General features: G+C 50.6%; 1 long non-coding RNA gene across 1 annotated transcript; it reads right to left on the reverse strand.

Moving 5' to 3' along the window:
• Positions 1-1,414: 1,414 nt before the first annotated feature.
• On the reverse strand, positions 1,415-4,541 carry LOC140600747 (uncharacterized). Its single transcript, XR_012003913.1, has 3 exons — positions 4,308-4,541; positions 3,746-3,875; positions 1,415-3,181 (listed from the first exon to the last, which is right to left on the reverse strand). It is a non-coding gene; the product is annotated as an uncharacterized lncRNA (long non-coding RNA).
• Between the last annotated feature and the right edge of the window lie 9,426 nt (positions 4,542-13,967).

Genomic DNA, 13,967 nt, shown 5'->3' on the forward strand with positions numbered 1-13,967 from the left:
CAAGCTCCTCTGCAGGCCTTCCGCTGCGCCTGGACGTGCTCCGGGCTGCCGCTCCTCTGTTCCCCGGAGCTGCCCCCAGCTCAGTCCCGGGGGAAGCAGCGGAGAGACCCATGGGCCACAGTCAGACCCATGGGGTCAAGTCGCAACTCTGCCACTTACCAGCTTCAAGTTAGTCAAATTAACCTCTCCAAGCCTCTGCTGAGTTCTGTTTAGAAAGAGTGGGCTTCCCCTCTCACCCCCCGCACTGCCTGCAGAGGTAGCAGCCGTCTCTCATTCGGCATCGTGACCGCCCTCAGACCTCTGGGGAAGCCCAAGATCTTTAAAATGGGACCAAGAAGTTCATCCGGCACCAGTCAGATCCGATGTGTCAAAATGAAGCACAACTGGCGGGAACCCAGAGGCATTGATGATAGGGTGTGCGGAAGTTTCAAGGGCCCGATCTTGATGCCCAACATTGGTTACATGAGCCATGAGAAGACAAAGCCCATGCTGCCCAGTGGCTTCCAGAAGCTCCTCACCCACAATGGCAAGGAGCTAAAAGTACTGCTGATGTGCAACAACAAGTCTCACTGTGCGGAGATCGCTCACAATGTCTTCTCCAAGAACTGCAGGACCTCTGCGGGAAGAGCAGCCCAGCTGGCCATCGAGGTCACCAATCCCAATGCCTCGCTGCGCAGCGAAGAAAATGAATAGACACACAGCTGATGTGCATATGGTGTTTGTGCTAATAAAATCATAGAGCTACAAAACAAAATACTAGTGAGCCATTTCGGGGTAAAAATACTCTATTTGCAATGCACGGAAAGGGGTCTGATATCTCGGCCCACCTCTTCCCCCAAGCAAGAACTACCTGGATTGGTTTAAAGATCAGAAGCGGTGCGTGGTGTGTATTAAGGCCCTGCTCGTGGTAAGCATACGTTGCTTTTCTGTGCTGTCCTCCTTCCACCTTGCACATATGTCTATCCCTCAGGGCCTCGGGCATCGCTTCCAGCTTCTAGAACACCAGCCTCAGTGCCCTGGAGCTCTTCTAAGACGGGGACACGCTGTAATTCCCGCCACACGCACATTCGTTGTGTCTCTTCCCAGAGATTTGTTCACAGCCACTGGCGCCTTAACAGACTTCACAGGTTACAGAGTTAGCATTTGGCAAAGAGGTTGTGTGTCATCGGGTGTTCTCATAGGCTCAGGACATCAGATGTTTATTGAGTGAGCGAACAAGTGAGCATAGACACCTTCAACGCTTCTAGAAGAGCATCGAATGGGCTGGCCTGCCGCTAGCAGTGGGGAGCAGAGCAGAAGCTCGGGCCTGTTGGTGGTCTCCGGTGTTGATGGAGGAGAGCCAGCAGAGCCTCACCTCTGCCCTCCCCCTGCCCCCTCCCCTCCCCCTTGCCTATCCCTGTCTCCCCACGCCATATCACACGCGAGCCCCCAGCTGTTTCCTGCGGGAGGGGGGGGCCGCATCAGTTGACCCCAAGAACAGCACGGCCGAGAGCCCACTCCCCATCTCCCCAGGTAGGTCTGCCTCCCTTGCCCTGCCACACTCAGAAGAGGGTTACAGTTGCTTTTATATTTTTAAATGACGCCCCGTTCCCACACGCTCCTTCTAAATTGCCGCTTTGACTGGGTGAAGAATTCTTTTCTTTTTTTTTTTTTTCCTAGAATGGAATTTGCAACGTGTTTTCTCAGCCCACCCCCACCAGACTGGAGTGAAATGAACTCTGGGCATGCCTGCTTCTTCCAGCAAGCCTCGCCTGATCTAAGGACAGTCATTAACTTGTTATTCTAAGTAATCCTCTGCTGAAAGCTATGAGCCGCCTGTGGTGGACGAGAGCAGGGTTTTTCAGGCACAAAAACATGGGACTTGCCAGCTCACAGGACAGACAGCTTCCCGGGAGGAGGGAAGTGGCACAGAGATTCAGGCTCACTCCCAGACAGGACAGAAATAGCCCTTGCAAATCCAGACCATTTGGGGTTGGCCATATTACACACCTCGGTCATTGCCTGGCGGGTATTTCACCAGCCCCCCGATTCACTGACATTTAGGTCACTGTCACCCACAGAGGCTTCCCTGTCTATCATCTCAGATCGACAGATTACACACCCTGCCAAAAATCCTGAAAACTGGCCCAACACCGAGTTAGGGGAGCTTCCTCAAGGCCTTCCTCTCCTGGCTCTCTCCAGCCAGTTCCTTCTCTGGCCACATCCTCCGGCTAATCATCCCCCAATCCTATTAAGCTCCTCGAAGCCTGCTGTTTGTCCCCTGTACCCAAGCAAGCATCCTTCTCCACTTTTCTGATAACGCATTCACACTGACTCTAGAGGCAGGTCACATCCCTCAGGCAGCTTGTGCTATTCCCGAACACCTACCTCCATCCCACCACCTAGCAGGCTGGAGTTACTTGTGTTCATATCTGGTTTTCCCTGCTACACACCCCGTTCCCCCCATGAACCTGGTTCCTTCATCTCTAGTCACCTAGAGTCTGCACCTGGTGGGTCTTGAGCACATGTCTGTTTAATGGAAGAAAAACTGACTGAATACATGTCTACTAGAGCCGGGCAGTGGGATAAGATGCTGTAACCAAAACAGCAAAAACAGAATGTCATTCCAGGGCTCCAGACCTCAGTGAGCATGAGTGTGTAAGCTTGTAAAAATTCAATAATCCAGGACACCTGGGTGGCTCAGTGGTTGAGCATCTGCCTTCAGCTCAGGCTGTGATCCCGGGGTCCTGGGATCAAGTCCTGCATCAGGCTCCCCTTACAGAGCTTGCTTCTCCCTCAGCCTATATCTCTGCCTCTCTCTCTGTTTCTCATGGATAAATAAAATCTTAAAAAAAAAAATCAGTAATCCATAGTCAAAAGTGAGAAGAAAAAATACAAAGAGACTCAGGGCAGGACACCAGTCCCGAGGAGCTTACAGTCTAGTTTCCAGAAAAGGACTTCTATGTCGGTGTAAAAGATTCACATTTCACAGGTCTGCGTGCTCCTGGCCCAGTGAGCACCCAGATGCAGGGGGGGAGACCAACCCTGTGGGCCAGGTGGTCAGGGAAGTCTTCCTGGAGAAGGTGGGGCTTGAGCTGAATCTTGAAGGGTAGGCAGGACTCGGAGATAAAGAGGCATTCCAGGCACAGGGAACAGAATGAGCACCGCAGAGGCACGGGAAAGTGAGCTCAGGAAACCACCCCTAAAAAACATAATAATAATCTTAGTAAAGGGTACTATGAGCTGAGAAGCTATCGTGGGGTTTTTCAGATAATGTTAAGGCTTTTGTCACAGTAGCGGTTTTAATTTCAAATGAGCTTAAGGCCTTGATCAAGGGTCACTACCCCAGATTTTCTCCCGACTGGCCACTGGTGCACCCCCTCAGCCACTAGTGGTAAAGCAAATTGTCTCTTAATACTCTGGCTTCGTGTTAGTATGACATATTTCTGCTTAATATTCTTCAGTGCCTTTCCCTAAGTATAAGGCAGCGTAGGGTTCGTGGAAAGAGCACAGGCCTGGGCCACTCGGGTTCAGAGCCTGAGTCTGCTTTTCTCCAGTGATGAGACCGTAAGCTCGTCACCATCATCGCCAACGTTTACCTCGCGCTGGTTTGGGTGCCAGGCACTCTTCTAAGCATTTTCCAGCCACCTGGTACTATTTTATCAGCCCCATATTCCAGATGGGGGAAACTGATGTACAGAGAATGAGTAACTTCCCCCAGAGTGATCTGTAGCTAGTACGAGGCGGAGCTGGGATTTGAACTCACGTCATGTAACTCCATGGTCCTCACTTCCAACGGGTCTGAGCCTCAGCTCCTCGACTATAATAGGACGACAATCCCTAAAAGCTCACTGTCGCTTTGCCGTGGCGTGAAGCTCCATCACTCCCTGAGTGCCCTGGAGAGTGAAAACAAAAGCCCTTTTAATGTTTCCAGAAGCATCACCATCACGTCTGCAGTGACTCAGATCCCCTCTAAGCACGAGCAGACTTTGCTCCTGTCTTTTCTCTTCCCGAGCACGTCTGAGGACCATTCTGCGCACTTACCTGTTCCCTGATACCTGCAAATTCCTCTCCCCTCCCGCCCTCCACTGTCCCAACATGCAGCCTTTGATGGGCAAGCACGCCAACAGCTGCGGCCTCGCAGAATCCCAGCCCAGAAGCCCGGCGTGCCTGTTCCGATTTCCTCCTTTCAAGTGTCAGGGAAGTTTCTGGAGGAGACAGAGGCTGATGCCGACCCGTGAGGGGCTGCAAAGTGCTGTGACTGTGCCACGCAGAGGCAGCAGGAGGTTCAGGCCCAGCCGGCCAAACCTTTCCCTTGTGGCACTTACCTGGTAGGGACCCCCCTGAAATAATGACGGAGCAGAGGCTGCAGGCATCTTGATCTTTGGCAAGCAAAGACATGTTCCCTCCTTGTGTGGAATTTGATGTCTCCAATAATACTAAACATAAAAATAGGTGGCTTTTTTTTTTTTTTTTCCTGATTGCCTGCTAGGCCCCGAGCACTAGGTGAGGTCATTCACATAGACAGTTTAATCGAACGATTGCAGTCCCTCCTGTGGACACAGGACTGTTCCAAGCAGCTCCACCCTCCACCCCCACTTCACATACGAGGAAACTGGCATCTCCCTTCCTTTAGGGACCCTATAAATAAACAGCGCACGGTGCCTGGTACAGGAAATGCTCTGTGTATCAGGGAAAATCATTCACCAAGACAAGCACGGATGTTAATGTTACGAGCACTGTGTGATGGAATATATTATCACCAGCTCAAGCATGACAATGCTCAGCCACCCCAGGCCAGGAAATGGGAGCACAGGGATGAATGGGTAATTTTCCCATGCCTCCCTCGCTGGCTCCCAAGGGCTGAGGCTGCCCAGAGAGGGAGCTTGACCTCCTCCTCTGATCCCTGGGGAGAGGTCACTGCGCCTACAAAGCACCAGGAGAACGGGCAGGGGGAGGTCAAGCCCAGAGGGTGTAGCTGATGGTGATGGAGCACTTAGTGCAGGGATGTGTGTGTGCGTGTGTGCGTGCTGTTTACTTGGGCATCCCCAGGGCTTGACGCATGCCTGGTACACAGTAGGCACCCAATAAATAGTTACTGAATGAGCGAATGAAGGAAGGACGGACGGAGGGAAGTAGCTTGCTCACGGGCAATGAGCCAGCAGAGTTGGAAACCGAACCCAGAGTCGAGGCTGATGCAAGCGGCTCCCTCCCAGGGACACGCAGGTGCTGAAGAGGCGGAGATGCCTGAGGATCCTTCCCCTGCAAAGGACAGAGGATGCGTGGGCAGCGTCACGGGCAGCCCACAGTCCTGTGGCCAGGGCCCTGGACAAGCCATCGGCCGCCCCACGTCCTGGCCCTGCGATGGCCGTGCTCGGATCCGAACAGCGGGGCCGGTCCCTTCCCCTGTATGGTCCTCCTTCACCCACATGTAAGATAGAGTTGTTAACGCCCACCTGCTCCCACAAAGACAATCAAGCGAGATAAAATGTGCAAAAATTGCTGTATTAATCACAAAGGCAAATTAAATACCAGTTGAACCAGACTTCCCTGGGCCTCCACCTCCCTGTCTACACGGAGTATACAGTAGGCTGTGCCAGCTGTCACGTCAGGAGTCCAGGGGATGGGCGGGCTTTCGCACGGCACAAGCCCACGGGGCTCCATCACACGGATATCAGGGTCTCCCGAAGCCCCTGCGTGCCCCCAGGGACACTCAGTGCACAACCTGCACAGCTGGACCAAGTAGTTCCACGCCGGGGCCTGTTTCTGGCCGGACCATGAAGTCAATACTGTGATCGGGAAGAAGACAGGACAGTTGTCCCCTACGCCTAGGAGCTCAGAGTGGAGGCAATCACTTCCAGAGGGCCGGGCTGCTGACATCTCCCTGGACCCGGCAGGCTGTCCACCCCTGGATTCTAGGACCCGGGCGGGGGGCTCTTCTTTCTCCAGATCCAAGGCTTTGCCTGCTTTTCTCCTCACCCCATGATAGGTGAGTCCTTAGGCCAGTGGGGATAGGGGGGAAGGGGCAGGTGCTCTCCACCTGCCCTGGCTGCAGACCCCTGCTGGCCCCCACGCCCTCCTCAGCACATGGCGTCGCAAGCGTGGACGAGGGAGCTCAGAGTCAACCCATCAGGCCCTAAGAGCCTGAGAGCAGAGACCCACTCAAGGTCATGAGACGTGCAGGATGAGCTCTGAGGCCAAAGCTGGTTGTCACTGCTCCGGCCCCCTTCTCTCTGCTGCCCCACACGTACCTGCACCCACACAGACCTCGGCTGCAATGCCCAGGGAGACGATTTCACCCATTGTCAACACATCCAAACACATTAAAAGTCACAAACCCTTCTGTTGGCTGGGAATCTATGGGTGGGACTGGGGAGAGGACTGTGGGGGGCATCCCTAGCCATGGTGCGGTTGAGTCCTGGGCCCCGGGCCCTATGCCCTGCTATCTGGAGGGGGGGGTTCTGGGGGGGCTTGGCCCAGAGGGGGCTCTATCACACCTTTAGCCTCCCTGCTCAGCATTTCCCACACCTGTTCTGACCCCAGCCATTCTGATGGCAGCAGCCTGCTTCCCTGTCACCTCCTGCAGGACATCCTAAGGCCCCCCGGGGGGGGAAGGAGCCCTCCCAGGGCGGTGAGGGTGCAGCCCCTGGTGGCACCCCACCGCTCCGGGTCCCCGGGGTCAGGTGCAAACCTCCGCCCGAACCCTGCGCCCCCCCCACGCCCCTGCCCTCAGGGCTGGCACCGCGTCAAGTTTCCGCTGACAGGGGCCCTCGAAGGCTCGCATGTGGCCCGGGGTCCGAGGCTCTCATTAGGCAGAGGCCGCGCTCACGTAACGCCTTTAATGTGGTGCGATGGTATTTTTCAGGCTTCTTTTCAGAAAGAAAAAGTTAATAACGTGAAAGCTTTATGACCCCTCTCTTCCCCCCTCCGAGACACGGCCTTTGGGGGTGGAAGGCCCGGGCTAGTTAGGGCCGCAGCCCGGGGATTTCCTCCTCTCTGGGAGCGGCTGTAATTACGCACACGGAGGGGCCGGGGCCTCCAGGAGGCAAGGCGGCCAGGCCTCCACCGCCCAGGCTGGGGGAGGCTAGGTGTTGGCCGCCGTGCCCCGGTCTGCAAAGCAGAACCAGATGGGGAATCCATTACCTGCTCTACAAAGGAGGCGGCCTTGCTAATAAACATATTTACTGGGTTAAATAAATACGCCGAGGGTTGTTAAAAGCCTGGCCTGTGACTCGAAGTCACCAACATTTTTCATTTGTCAGAAAGGGGCTTTTGGAAGCTTTCAGGCGGCCTGCCTTCCTGCCCATGTTTATGCATCCACTGTGCCCCCTCGGCTCCTCCTGACCACGGGGAAAGAAAGGGTCTTTGTCTAGCAGCGGGGAGACCCTACGGGTGGGCAGGCGGATGCACACAGGCGCGGGGCGCCGCGGGCCTCGGGCACAGGGGTCTCGGCCCAGAGCGGGTTCGAGGCCCAGCCGTGAGGAAAGACGTCTTTACACGGTGATGTGCCCTCTGAGAAGGCTCCATCTGGATCTCAAAAAACAGCTTTCACCAGCATGACAATGGCGTGTTATAGAACCCCTCGTGGCTCTATCCTTTTTTTTTTTTTTCTCTTTTTGGTTTGTTATTAATAGGGCGATATAAATGCACGTAACACAAAATGTACCATTTTAACCATGTGAACGTGGTTTTCATGTTGTCCGACCACCACCACCATCTACGTCCAGAACGTTTTCATGACCCCAAAAGGAAACCTTGTCCTCAGCCCCCACTTCCTTCCTCCTGGCCGGCCCCGACCCTCACTGATCTGCTCACTGCCTCTGCGGGTCCCGCTGTGCTGGCGCATTTTCCATAAATGGAATCACACGATATGGGACCTCTGTGTTCCTCCCTTTTCGTCTAGCATGTTCTCAAGGTCCGTGTTGGAGCGCATGTCACTACTTCCACTTTGTCCTACGGCTGAATGTTAGTCCATCTCTGGACACTCCGCATTCTGCTGAGTGGTTCCTCAGCGTCCCGACATTTGCGTTGCTCCTACCTTTTAGGTATTGCGTGTGGTGCTGCTGTGAATTGTACAGGTTTTTGTCTGAACACCTGTTTTCAATTCTTTGGGTGCAGACCTCAGAGTAGAAGGGGCGAGTCACACGGTGATCTTGTTTGAGGAACCGCTAGACCGTTTGCTGTGTTCTTCGTACCTGGTAAGAAGGGCAGGAACGCAGGGACATCTTTCACTCGAAATTTTCAAATTCTGGCAAGATGCTGACACGACGTGTTCAAAGGCGAGAGACAGCTGACGTTCGATGAGGTCACCAGACACCTGATTCCCATCGCCCTCCATGGAAGCTCTCCGCCACTGAAGGGACTACTGTCCGCGTCGTACAGACGGATGTACGATGCACATGCACACGTGGCCCTAACTTCCTCTTCCTCGGGGAAGCCGAGGGATTTATGGTCACACCAAGCATATATGTCAGGGATTTCAAACCTGGTCCTTCAGCCTGTGGAATAACTAGCTCTTTCCATCACCCCCGATGACTTGAGAATGTAGACGTCATGATGTGAGGTCCTAGGGCCCCAAGGAGGTCTCAACCAATTGGTAGATGACATTCTAAATAATGCCACATAGGAGGGGAGCTGGGGGCCTGGGTGGCATCTCCTCTGCTTTGCATCCCACAGATCCCATAGGAGAGGGGACCCCACAAGCGTCAGCCGGGCTCCAGCCAGCCGGGGAAGCACATGGCTCCTACCATCATGTACCCACGGACACTGCGTTGACTAATCACAAGGGCTTATTTTCCTCCAAAAGGGAATGTTATCACATTAAAATAGCATTTGTTGATTCCAGAAACGTGGTGAGTTCTGCACATGTGCATTCTTCGGTGCTGTTGTAGGCATAGAACCTCACTTTTAGATCCTTTCCACGGTAAAGGAGTCCAATGAGAACTGTTGCTAAATCAAGCATTACATACATTTTCGTGCCCACTTCTCTGTTCGCTGTATTATTTATTTTACTTTTTTCTTTTTTTTTTAAGATTTTATTTATTCACTCATGAGAGTCACACACACACACACAGAGAAAGAGGCAGAGACACAGGCAGAGGGAGAAACAGGCTCCATGCAGGGAGCCCGACATGGGACCGGGTCTCCAGGATCACACTCCGGGCTGAAGACAGCACTAAACCACTGAGCCACCTGGGCTGCCCTTATTTTACTTTTTCATCTAGATTTTATTGTCACATCCCAAGTAATGTCTCTCAGCGTATTTTATCCTAACTTTTGTTTTCTCTTTAATGCTTTAGCTTCTTGTACACCAGCCACTTCCCCCCACACACACATGCACATACATACACACATACAGGCACACACACGCACACCACGCATGTGCACACATACATATACTCTCATGCACATACAAAAATACACATACAAACACACATACACACACGAGCACATATATGCACACGTGCATACACGCACACACAGAGACATACGTACACCTACGCCTGCATATGCTGCTGGTAACCATACTTGACCTCTCTGGCCACTGATCAGTCCTCATTTTCTGGCAGATATGACAGGAGAAGGAGTCTGGGTTTTGGCATCATGAGCCCCGGGCTTGAAGTCCAACCACAACACGAACCACGTAAGTGTGGTGCAGCGACATACGTCGCTAGTCGTTGCATCCGTTGTCTCACCTGGGATGATAACGTGACTCATGCAGAGTTGTTTGGATAATTTAATTAAATAATCTTTCTAAAAGCCCAACACCTGGCACAGCAGTTGGCTTGGCATAAGTAGTCAGCCTTCCGTTTTCTCGCTTATTCCAGGGCGGGAAGTTGGGGGGTGGGTGGTAGTTGGAGGAAGGGTAATGAAAAAAGGAACAAAATAAATTGAAATTATCATCCCATGGACTGTGGAGCGTGTCATTCCTGTGTGTATGTCTTAGAGATCACAACTATTATTCAGACACTATGACTTCATTCTAACTTCATCTCATTGTAGTCTGAGTTATAGATAATCAAAGACACCATTAAGTAGCCAATTTCAGGGGATTTAGAAAACTGAATAAGCTGAAAGGTCCAGAAAATCCTGTAAGCTGCCTCCTACCCTGAGGTCCGTGTAGGCGGGAAAGAAAGCCTTCAACAGCCCCCCGGCCGTTTAGACTGGACACAACTTTCTGGCTTAGATCCACATTATTCTCCTCTCTTTGCAGTGAAACCAGTGAGCTCACCGCGGTAAATGCCTTCCTTTGGGAACAGAAAAAGGGGGGAAAGCAGAAAAGGCGTTTGCGATAATGAGCAGAAGTTTGCCATCAATTTGATGCTTGTCAGATTCTCCAAAGATGAGCTATGTGCAGTGAACCCCCTTCTTTCAAGTCCTGTTTATGGTTGGTTAAGTAAGCAATGGAGTCATCTGTCACCTCCGCTCTCCAGCCGGTGAGTGGAGAGAGCAACAAGCCAATCTGATGTGAAATGATTTGGACAGTAAGTAAATAAATCCCACCTTGATAAGCTGGCCTCGGCTGCAGCTCTCCCACGGGCCCTAAACATTTTGATTAAGGACTGATGAGGGCTTCCCAGGGGGAGGCCAGATACTCCTCTTCCCTGGAGGTCCTTGCAAATAGAACCTCACCTCATGTGTTGGCAGCCGCTTAGGCGGAAGAGGGTAAGTGAGGAAACCGGGCAACCAGATGACCGTTTAGATCCTTTTCGCCCAGGAGTCTTAGAGACAATACCCGATTCCCATCACAGCAACTAACTCCACTTCGGAGTATTGGACTTACCCAAATTTCTGCTCACTAGACACATGGATGGATAGCTAGATGTGTGGACAGGGCAGAGGGTTTCAAGCTTGTTTTGCCCAAGCCATATTCATAAACCCAACTGCATAATATATCTGCTGTCTGAAAGGCAAGATTACCGGAGCAGAACATACAAACACAAAATCACTACTTTATTGGGTAAGGAGTGTCTCTTCCTGTTTGGGGAATCTCCTGTGCTCTTGATGGAAACTTTTTCTTTCCCAATGAGAGGTGGAAATGTTTTATTTATGTGCAGCTTTTCCTAGGTTTATACCTATTTCCTAATCAGTAACCATTCAAAAACATTGCCCCAAACCAAGAAGCCATTTCCTTTAAAATGCCCCCAACTAACGACTTGCTTTTTTTTTTTTTTTTCATGTTTTGAGCTGTTCCAAGCTCTTCTCTGTATTGCACTTCATTCCAAGCTGAAAGATGTCCCTTGGCACAAGGCAGTGGTCACAACCACATGCAATTCACTAGAGAGCCAGACTGCTCTTGGGTCCTAGCTCCATCCTTACCAACCACTTGACCCTGGGCAGGGCCTTGAAGTGCTCTGAGCCTCTTTTTCCTCCTGGTCCAATGGGGATGGTATTAATATCTAACTCTCAGGCTTATCCTGGGTCCATGTAAAACACTTACGACAGCAAAGGACTGGCTGATATTCTTGCAACTCACAGCAGATTTCCAAACAGATACAGCTCAATTTTTGGCAGATTTCCCATTTGGCAGAAGAAGAGGGTAGAGATTCTCTGAGGCGTGTGGCAAGGGGACAGTTGAGCTCAGGCTAGAGCTGATGTCCCCTCAATGCTTTTTTTGCAGACATCGAATCCATGTTTAAGCACCACCTATTACTGCTCGATGTTGAGTAAGCTAATTGTGGTCCAAGGTTATTTATTACTAAAAATTCGGAGAGCTTTGCCTGGAAATGAGAATTCCAGCTGTTGCTCAAGCCCAGAGCACAAATCCACAGAGACGAGCCTGATCAGCAAATCTCCAGGTACACACGGCGACATCACGATCCCTTCTTTTCCTTTCCTGTTTGGATCTGGATTGCGTGGTGCTTTTTGCTTTCTTTCTCTCTCTTTTTCTTATTTTACTAATAGGAAAGGCATTTTTCAGAAGCAAAATGTTTGTTTTTTCGATGGTAATTATAATACATTTTATAGTGTTAAAAATGTAGGAAATTGATGAAAAACAAAAGAGGAAAGAAATGTTAACTGTCTAAAATTCTATCCCTCAGAAATCAGCATTGTTATGGTATATTCCTTCCATGTCTTTTTTCTATTTTTTTTTCTTTTTTCTAGCCAGAAAAATGCATCTATGCATGGATGAGAATATGTAGATTTCTTTCTTTTACATAATTTGGATCTTGGTGGTTGGTGGTGGTGGATGGGGGGGTTTATGTAACATATTGCAAGCATTCTGTTTGCTCACCTTTTAGCTGCTTTGGGGTTACTTCTCCAAAATATAGATAAAATTGCAGAATGCAAGAGTGTAAAGCAAGGACAGCTTGGGTTTGAGTCCCAGCGCTAGCACCTGTTAGCTGTGCGACCTTCAACAACTTGCTTAGCTTTACCACATCTCAGTTTTCTCTCAGTGAGATGAGAATAATAGTATACGCCCCAGAGGGTTGACATACTTGCGGAATTGAAGGAACTAATGTTAGAAGCAATAGTGGCTTGAACTTGGAACGTGATGCTTTTATTTTGTTAGTCTGGACTAGAGCTACATTCCATGTAGGATTTCTGGTTGCAAACGGACACAAACCAATACAAACCAAAAAGAAGACTTTAAAGGGTATTGAATAGGATACCTAGTCTTCCACTGGGAAGGCCATTTGGATGATGACCACAAGCATCACTTGAGGGCCGACCTTGTCCCAGACACAGTGGCTACCTTAGGCACCTCTCACACTCATGTCGTTTGTCCTCATAAGTTCCTACAAAGCAAATATTAGGATATTTTTCTGTGTATGAGGCATCTGAGTCTCAGAAGGATTGATTGTTCAAGATCACAACTAAGGAAGTAGTGGAATCGAGATTCAAACCCAAGTCTGACTTAGTGGTGTGTCTCCTTCATGCATGCATGCATGCATGCATTCATTCATTCATTCAGCATTATACGGTGCTCACTCTGTGCCAGACTAGGGGTTCTTTGGTGAGCACACAGACATGATCCCTGCCAGCATGGAGCTTACAATGCAATGGGAGAGAAAGAGGAAGAAGCGTGAGGTTGTGAGAACTGACACTTGCCAAAGGATGTATCTGAAACGAGGAAAAGCAGGGAGGGGTGGAGAGGTGCGTCTAGAGAGAGGAAGGGGTAGGTCATATAAGGTTGGAAGTTACAGAGGGAGGTTTGTCTTCTCCTAATGGCAGTGCAAGTCTTTAAAGGGTTGAAAAAAAGGAGAGGACACGGATTTCACTTCAAAGACATCACTCTGGATTCAATGGAGAGAAGGCATCGGGTAGGGAAGTGGTTTACCAATCGGGGCCCATAGCAATAGCCCAGCATGGCAATGACAGTAGCCAAGACCAAGGATGGAGAGACACGGATGGACTCAGGAGCCATTTGGGGTGTCAGACCTACAGGGTTTGGCGATGGATTGGCTATGGAAAGAGAGGGAGACCGAGGGGTTGAGGATGATGCTGGGACTTCTAGTTGATTTAACTCAGACAGTGATGGTGCTATTCACTGACCTGGTGAATGCTGGGAAGATTCAAATTTGAGAAGGTTTAACAGCTGTTTGGGATATATTAAGTTTGAAGGATCTTTAAAATACCTCCCCAAAGAGCACTTGGGTGGCTCAGGCGGTTAAGTGGCTGCCTTCAGCTCAGGTCATGATCCTGGGGACTTGGAATCAAGCCCCACATGGGACTCCCTGCTCAGCTGGGGGTTTGCTTCTCCTTCTCCCTCTGGCCCTCCCCCCGACACCCCCGCTTATTCTCTCTCTCTCAAAGGAACAAATAAAAAAAATCTTTTTAAAAATAAATAAAATAAAATACCTCCCCAAAAGATGTTAAACAAGAAGTAAAATACAGAGGTTTGGAGTTTACAAAAGAGGCCTGGGGACAGAATCGTAAGCAAGCATCATCACCTGTGGATAAAGGTTAGTGGACATTTGTCATTCTTTTGGCTGTCCCCCATCTGAACCCCCTTCTCACGTTTGGGGAATCCCTCATGTTATGAG

This window comes from Canis lupus, chromosome 12 (assembly GCF_048164855.1).
Source record: "Canis lupus baileyi chromosome 12, mCanLup2.hap1, whole genome shotgun sequence".
Classification (NCBI taxonomy): domain Eukaryota; kingdom Metazoa; phylum Chordata; class Mammalia; order Carnivora; family Canidae; genus Canis; species Canis lupus.